The sequence below is a fragment of the Lissotriton helveticus genome, chromosome 3_1 (assembly GCF_964261635.1).
Source record: "Lissotriton helveticus chromosome 3_1, aLisHel1.1, whole genome shotgun sequence".
In the NCBI taxonomy this organism is placed as follows: Eukaryota; Metazoa; Chordata; class Amphibia; order Caudata; family Salamandridae; genus Lissotriton; species Lissotriton helveticus.
Genome location: NC_136061.1, coordinates 2,102,523,758 through 2,102,533,205, shown reverse-complemented (window position 1 = coordinate 2,102,533,205; position 9,448 = coordinate 2,102,523,758).

Below are 9,448 nucleotides of genomic sequence, written 5' to 3'. Positions count from 1 at the left end.
CTGTTGAGCCCTTTACAATGAATCGTTTTCATTGCCCCCTCCAAGAAAAACCCCAAAAAATATAAAACTGTTCAGAAAAATTCAAAAAAAGTAAAAAAAAATTCTGAAAAATAATAAAAAAAATATAAAACAACAAAAACAATAAAAAAAAAGTTCTTTTCAGAACTACCTCCCCGTTATTAAAAAATTGGTACAATATTTGGAACTGTGCCAACCTCTATTTCTCTTAGTTCGCTTCCCAGTTCGCTCGCCGGTACGCGAACCGGAAGCGAACCAAAAACAGTAAGTATAAGGGAAGGAAACAGACACTTATGTTAAAAGAAAGACAGCTATAGGGGAGTAAACTAGAGATACTATTACCCGTAATCCACTGCTGATGATGTCACATATTACATCATTCATGACATGCTCAGTGACATCATCAGCAGAGGATTGCGGGTTTTTTGGCAACGTGCCTTATCCACGGTTTAATAACGCTGCCTTTTGCTTTATATAAGTTTTCAAATTGTATGAAATATATACCAATAGGTCGTTATGAACCTTTAGGTAGTGCTTTTCTTCATGAGGTCTGGTCACTTCCATACACATACAGATGTTTCAAAGATGATCAAGAAGTTTATCTGAATGGAGAGGAATGCACTGAGACGCCAGATCATTCACTAATGTGTAGGCACATACAGTTACACGGTTCATGCAACAAACACCGACCAAATATGGCTTGCGTGTTGCAAGGCACGCCAGTTCCTGCTATCATCCCCACGTTCAAGTTGTTGGAAAATGGTAGTTATTTGATGCTCAATAATGAAGATTGTTCTGAGTTCATTAAAAGTATTCCTTTTATCGTAACAGTAAGTGAACGGGTTATTTGCTGCAGAAATGTTCTATTTTCTCCCACACATGAACATAGGGAGTTTTCAATCTGGCCACAAATACCAACCTTGGGAGAGATTTCAACGGCATGGCAAGAATAAGAGCTCTTTTGTCTCAGAGAGAGGTGGCCTTGAGTTCGGCCCGTGAAACTTTCGTGCTTCACATAGCGAACACCCGTACAGAGGTGCAGACCCTTTTCAATTCAGATTTGCCTTTCAATTTCAGCAAGATGGTTCGGACTATCTTTAACGCATCCTCCACAAAGGCCCTGGCGCACTTTTTTAAAGTTGTTACCAGTGGTCTCGTGACTTCATTTGAGAAAATCTTTGGAGTCATCCCTGCTTTCTTTCATTCTATTTTCTCCACTCTGCTTCGTGGATTGGCATTTTTACTTGCATTACCAGCGGACGCTCTTGTGCTTTTTTACATTTTTAAATATGGATGTCCCTCCTATGCAACCTCCCACCCTGCAGCTGCTGACACTGTTCCGCAATCGCATGCTAGAATATTATGGCACAATGCCGTTGGCGATATTAAGCACGGCATATGGATTATCTTTTCGATTCTCCTACTTCACCTGTGTCCAGCCTGTATTTCACTGCCTGACCTGTGATTTCGATTGGGCCATTGATTTGTGTCTCTGCGGACCGGTTTCTCCTGACGTCGACTTTAATCAGCTGATGACTCCTATCATTACTCACGAGTTGGTTTGTCCTGGCGAAAGGATTATGGCTGTGGCATTGATGCATGGACTAATTGGTCCCTGGAATTTATTGGCGGCAGCACAGTCTTTCTTGGAACAGAGCTTTCTTGAAAACCCACCGAGCTGTCCTCTGATGGTGATAGAGGATCCGGTGCTGGGAGAGCACGTATGTTCTTTTCCGCTTTTAAATTGGATGGCTGAACTGTTTTCGGATGAAGACGGTGACTTCCTATTGGAGGCTGTTGCAGCTTATTTTGCATACACAGTTATGTCATAGACCTTTTTCATGTTTGATATGCTGAGTACTAGCATTTCATTGACAATTCATTGACTTATTTGTCAAGTTTTTATTATTTACCTTGCCTATTGGCTTAAGACTCGATAAAGTACTTGGCTGTTTTATTTTTCTTTAGCATTAAATTTTCCTAGTTTTTAATGCTTTACCTTGCGGACCGTCCACATATAAACTTGCAATCTGCTTTCATGAGATGGCACTTCTATTATCTTATTCAGTTTGTTTCCGGATCATGGGGAGGTGTCATCTAGGTCCTGGATATCTTTACACCGTGTTAAGTTAGCATGGGCTCATTACCGGTTTAAACGCCATTTTTCCTTTTTTGCAACTTCTGCACACGACACTTAGTTGTTGCTTTAGCTTTCCACCTAGTAGTTCATCGTGGTTTACATGAGAATAATATGTTATTGCTCTACTATCTGCTTTGCTTGTTAAACTATATCTGTACAGCGAGTGCTAAAGTTTCAAGAACAACACGATACAGAATTGTTATGAGGTCTGATCTCCACGACTTCATACTCATAACATAAGTGCAACTTCTGCCAATTCTGGGCATGAGGCGGGTTTTATATTGCTTTGCCGAACACACATACACAACAGTTGATGCGGTTCACATGAAGAGAGAGCTGGTGTATGCTGATGTGATTCCTTCAAATCTAAGACACTAAAGTATGGGCACGCCCTAAACCAACACAAAGAGACCTTCTTAGCAAATAATATAATATGTGTATTAGGGAGGGTGAGATATAAGCAGCCGCGGGCCGTGGAGGGAGTTACGGTGAGGCAGGGAGGCGGGGAGGGGGAGAAGCAGGGTGGAGCCCTCTCTACCCTGCCCCTCCCCCTCCCCGCCTCCCTGCCCCACCGTAACTCCCTCCACGGCCCGCGGCTGCTTATAAGTGTTGCTAACTCTTATTCATTTACAGCATGTTAACATACTGTCACCATTCGCTTTTTATGTACTAGTAACTATGCTGGTAATTTTGCTACTGATAATATGTGTACTTGTATTCTCCACCCTGCTTCTCCCCCTCCCCGCCTCCCTGCCTCACCGTAACTCCCTCCACGGCCCGCGGCTGCTTATAAGTGTTGCTAACTCTTATTCATTTACAGCATGTTAACATACTATCACCATTCGCTTTGTATGTACTAGTAACTATGCTGGTAATTTTGCTACTGATAATATGTGTACTTGTATTATCTAAGATACTACGCCTGAGAAGACGGCATTAGTAAATAAACATTTCAAATACACATGTGTTCTTCTTAACTCCATGTTCTGGTTTCTAAGAAATATATAACGACCGACTGTTCATGAGTTCCACGTATCCTGAGGTACTATAAGTTCATATTCTGGATTGTCTAAACATTGAGAGTTTGTTATATCCAATGTGACACTGTACCTAGCTTGCTAAGGAGTTTTTGATTACTAACGTGAGTTTTGGGACACCCTAATTCGCCGAGGTTCCAATCCTCTGTCCACAGTTCTGTGTGAGAACAGAAACCCTGCGACAGGGGCACCCCCGACCCTTGCTGGAGCTTCATCACACTTGCGATACAACTCCAGCAATGCGCCACCTTTACGGCACAGATACATCACGCATCTGTGCTGTTTTTGCCCCATGATGCGCCGCATTGTAAATGCAGCACACCATAGGTGACGGAACAGCGGCACAGAATGACTAACACATCCCTGGTGATGCGCCAGTCATCATAAATGTATCCCTATGCTTCTTATCTTGTTAGAGATGAACCGCCATATGTATCATCAAAGTTTTTTGCATTTCCTAAATAGCGAACTTTAAGGAATAAATAGCGATTCTTTACCATTCCTAGTTTGCGATTAGCTATTTGCTAATTACAAATTACCCATTCATTTCCTTCATTTCCATAGGGCGGTTGGACTCACTTTTAGCTCGAACGGCTGAATGGATTTCCACGAAACTTGGCAAAATTGTAGGGACTGGTAGCCCGATGTGCCTTTGCTATGTCTCAAGATATATGCTCCAGTGGTTTTTACGAAAATTAACTTTGAAAAATATATATTGGGCTACATTGGCCTATATATATGTTGGAGCCCAAATGTAGCCCAATGTAGCCCAATGAAGCCCAATGTAGCCCAATGTAGCCCAAAGATGGCCGCCAGACACACAAAAAAAAAATGTAGCCCAAATATCAGCCAGATGTAGCCCAACTATAGCCCAGTGACAGAATGACCAATCAGCTTCGCAAACCTCCGTTACGCGAAGCGGAGCGCTGTTACAGATATATATCTTTTTTTGAACGTTAATTTCTCAAAATCCACTGGAGCACATATATTGAGACCTAGCAAAGGCACATCGGGCTACCAGTCCCTAATATTTTGCCAAGTTTCGTGCAAATCCATTCAGCCGTTCGATTATTATTATTATTATTTTTTTTGCCCCGCGGGGCCCTTTTAAAACCTCCACATCAAACCTAGGGGGTCAGCGAGGATCTACTATGCCCCCTTATGGTTATTTCCCCCTTTGTTTTGGCCTCCTCTTGTCTCTCGATCCTACCGAGAGACAAGATGGCGGCCGCTACAGACTTTTTGGAATGTTGACAGACGCCAGAGAACCAATCAGCTTCGCTTCACAAAGCTCCGTTGCGCGAAAAGTACGCGTCCTGGGACGCTGCCCGGTCCGCTGTTACAGATATATATCTTTTTTTAAACGTTAATTTCTCAAAATCCACTGGAGCACATATATTGAGACCTACAAAAGGCACATCGGGCTACCAGTCCCTACAATTTTGCCAAGTTTCGTGCAAATCCATTCAGCCGTTCGGGCTAAAAGTGAGGCCAACCGCCCTATGGAAAACTCAATGTTAAAAACACGTTTTGGGACCCCCCTTTTTTCTCGGCCCCCCCTTGACGAACCCCCCCCAAATTTTCAAGGGCTGCTCAGAAACAAAATGTGTCATTTTCCTGAAAATTTCAGCCAATTCCGTCCACAAACGCCAAAGTTATTAGACATAGAATTTTCAAAAATCCCATAGAGAAAAAATCCTAACTATATATACCTACTGGCGACCGCCAGTAGGTAATATATACATATATATATATATATATGTATGTATGTATATGTATTCCACAAAATCCACACCCCTGATCCCCCTGCTTTCACAGGGTACAAAGGAAACAGGTCTCCACTAGGACGTAGTAATCAGTGTGCCTTTATTTTTCTTTAAGCCATGGTAGACAATAGCCCAACGAGTTTCAGAGCTGACAGGCTTCTTGGTCACGGGTCAAGTTACTTTCACACAAAGCAAAGAGAAGAGGGGTGCTAGAAGCCAATAAAGGTCCAGTACCCAGGTTCAGAGGGTAATTGTAATGTCAACCATGAAGGTACATTTCCTAAAGAAAGAGAGGCCAAAGAGAAAGAAGGACCATTCTCAAAAAATATACATATAAGAGCATGAGGGGGAATCCTATGGATTATTTCTTGTTGCCCTCACACATCCCTAAGAATGTCATGCTTCATCATTGTGTTAAGGACAACAAGGGGCCCCAAGTGAATTAGCATCGTACCTCGGGGAGCATATTTTGTGAAACAACAACGGTCCATGCAAAAGAATTATATGCAAAGCAATGAATATAGACTGAATCAGTTCTATATTTGGGGCAACATGTCCAGCTGGACAGAGGTCTTCAATTTTTTACTCAATTGACATTTTTCATACACAGGAATACCTTCAACAAATCACCAGTGTGGGGCACAAGCCTGTACCCAAACACAGTCAGATCAGTACAAAAGGTAAACAGAGGAAAAGAGCAGGGCTTTTCAAGGCAAAAGCAGCGATTTCTGTAAAGTATTGGGTGTACAGAAATATCAGTTAAACACCATTACATATAACATATAAATCAAGCATTTGTATATGGTGTACAATGAGTCGACGGCGTTTCGGTCCCACTACTTAGTCATGGGGACCATGATCAGGACATTTATATTTGCCTTTAACATTATAAGCCTCTAAAGCCTCTAATGCCGGGGGGGGGGGGGGGGGAGGAAAAAGGTTACCCCGGTCAGACATTGACTTTATTCCAAGATGTCCATCTGTCAGTCATCGGCCTCAACCTGGAAACAGATTACACTGGAAAAAAAACCTTGGGTGGCAGTAGGCACAAAACCAACCAATAGTAAGCCTGGTGCCACATTAGCGGCAGGGCACCCATGTCCGCCACTGTCGAGAGAGCCTGGCCTGTCTGATATCATCTAGTGCTCCTCTCGTACCCGGCGTCGTTTTGGCGCTATACAATCAAGTGACCGGGGGAATATGCGATTGTTCTTTTTCAAGCTTGCGCGAACTGACCCTGTGGCAGCCATTTCACGCACGTCTAATGCCCCGGCCAGCCCGAGCTCACAAATATAATGCCAAAGTGGCAGTTTGGCAATATCGAAAATCCGAATCAAGAGGACACCCAGGGCAGCTCTAGGGCAGTCTTAATGATAAATAGTGCCACGGCGCACCCCATTGAATGAATTGTCTCTTTGCAATTAAATAATCGGCGATAAAGCGATTTTTTACGGTCGGGTTAAAGGAGGGGTCTGTCCTGTAGGACTTCAACCCATTATTAGTTACACAGCCGCATTGCAGCAGCTGGCGCGTTAGCCTTTTGAGATGTATTTCTGCATTGGAACCAATGGCCCGCATCCTCACACACATCGTAGCAGCAGGCATATTGACCTTTAAGCTATCTTTAAATGTCAAGGCGCCTGTGGCCTTAAGGAGGCGGGATAACCCATGTGCCTTGTTAGGCTCCAGGCACTACAGGTAATGAACGTTTACCAGCCACCTGAAGGGTGCATGCTTTTAGCCGGAATGGCATACATATTCTCAGCAGTACACACATATTTACTGACTTGAAGAAGTAAACTTAAACAACCTACCCCCACATACACACGGATTGAAATGTAAGCCATGTGACGGTGAGCTATAGCCAACCGCCCCCACACAGAACCTAACATAGTCCATGCAGAACCATGGCCGAGCCGGCTGCTCGCTGACCAATGTGTGTGCACATAAACAGGGTGAGGCTGACCACTAGCCTTGTGACCGCAACCAGCCAGGCCGAACAGAAAGCTCAACGAGAAGGGGGCCGGATTCGAGTTGTGGGTGAGCCGGTCGAAGGTTGCGGATGCGTAGATGGCGAGGCGCCGGAGAGGCAGATCCAAGAGAGGGGTGGGGGGGGGGCCTCCCCTGGGTGATACAGGCCGGGGGGCTGGAAGAGATGGGCGGCTGCTGCGCAGCATTTCTACCTTATGTGCACATTCTGCCCAAATATCATTTGCGCACTAACGGGCTCATCACATGGATGCCAGTTCCAAGATGTCTGCCATGATTTCTGGAATTCGGGATGGTTCTCTGTCTAGTGCCGCCGGAGGCCAGGACATTCCCAGGCTGCCCAAGCTTCACATGTTACTGCTTCCCGTGGCTGGCACTTGATTCAGATTTCAGATCCCACAGCATACCTGCAAGCGTTTCACCTAGCTGATCACCTTAAAACCTGGACCACCTCCTCTGCTCTGTCTCGATCCTGGAGAGCATGGGAGGGTAGGTCCCGGGTACTTCATGCACCTGTAAAATGTGAGTACAGCCCCTCGAGGCTCTGATTGTTTTCTCTTGTTGATCTTTGCAACACTTGGCCCTCTAACAGGGACTCTAAAGCCTATGCAGGCGTTGACCTCATTTTTAGGTCTCGCTGAACCAACACGCATGCGTTGTTCTGCGAGAGTTATAGTAAGGGGGCTTTCAAAAATGCTCCCAAAGTCTGCAGGCATGCACCATTTGTCCGCCTACAACCTTTGGGAGCATTTTCGTGGCCGATTTGATGTTGTCAGTGAGCCGCATGGCCACTGAGAACATCAATGGGGCCGCGAAATGCTCACCATTTGCCACCCCCTCCCTTATCCCTCTTCCTGCTTGTATTCAGATGTCTCTCTCACGGCGTCTCTCTCACCTTTCTGCTGATTTTACACCCAGATGTATTTAAAAATGCTCCCCTCATGTATTACCTCCACGTCTAGTGCTGCAATTATACTGCTTGGGAGTATTCAGAAGACTCCCTTACAGCGCCTCAATCCATAATCAGCTATATTTATACCCTGAGGTAATTAAATGCCTCTGGCACAGCTCCCCCAGCCATTGCTATATTTATATCCCTGAAGCAGACAAATGTCTCGTTCTCCCTCCTCTGCTGTTTTTATACCACTGAAGTATTTAAATGTCTCTCTCACCGCTCATCTCTTCGTCCTCAGTTGAATTCTACCTGTGGGGCACACACGTCTTTAACCCACCACGTCCCTTTCCGTGCTCTGTTTTACTCAGCTCTCTGCTTCAGCCATGTCCTGCGCCCTCACTTGTGTACCTGAAGGCACTGGAGTGATTTACATGAGCACCATGTACATTATACTGACACTTAAAAACACTGCGCACTCACACACTGTGCACTCACACACTGCGCACTCAAACACTGCGCCCGCACACTTCCTTAGGCCACACACACTGCGCACTCACACACTGTGCCCTCACGCTACTTTAGGCCACACACACTGCACACTCACACACTGGGCACTCACACACTGCGCACTCACACTACTTTAGGCCAGACACACTGAGCCCACACACTACTTTAGGCCACACACACTGGGCCCTCACACTACTTTAGTCCACACACACTGCGCCCTCACACTACTTTAGGACACACACACACTGCGCCCTCATACTACTTTAGGCCACACACACTGTGCACTCACACACTGCGCACTCACACACTGGCACTCACACTACTTTAGGCCAGACACATTGAGCCTACACACTACTTTAGGCCACACACACTGCACCCTAACACTACTTTAGTCCACACACACAGCACCCTCCACTACTTTAGGACACACACACACTGCACCCTCACACTACTTTAGGCCACACACACAGTGCCCTCACACTACTTTAGGCCACACACACTGCGCCATCACACACTGCGCCCTCACACACTGCACCCTCACACACTCTGCACCCTCACATACTCTGCACCCTCACATACTCTGCACCCACACACACTCCGCACCCACACACACTCTGCACCCACACACACACTGCACTCACACACACACTGCACCCACACACACTGCACCCTCACACACTCTGCACCCTCACTCACTGCACCCTCACCCACTCTGCGCCCTCACACACTCTGCACCCTCACACACTGCACACAATTACACTCTACTGAATACAACATACACTCCTCATAATACCACTCAATGCCACATAATTACATGCCACATAATTACGCTCTACTGAATGCAACACACACTCCACACAATACCACTCAGTGCCACATAATTGTATGCTACATAATTACACTGCACTCAATGCAACATATACTCCAAACAGTACCACTCAGTGCCACATAATTACATGCCACATATTTACACTCTACTGAATACAACATACATTCCAGACAATACCACTCAGTACCACATAATTATATGCTACATAATTACACTGTGCTCAACTCAACATACACTCCAAATACCACTCAGTGCCACATAATTACA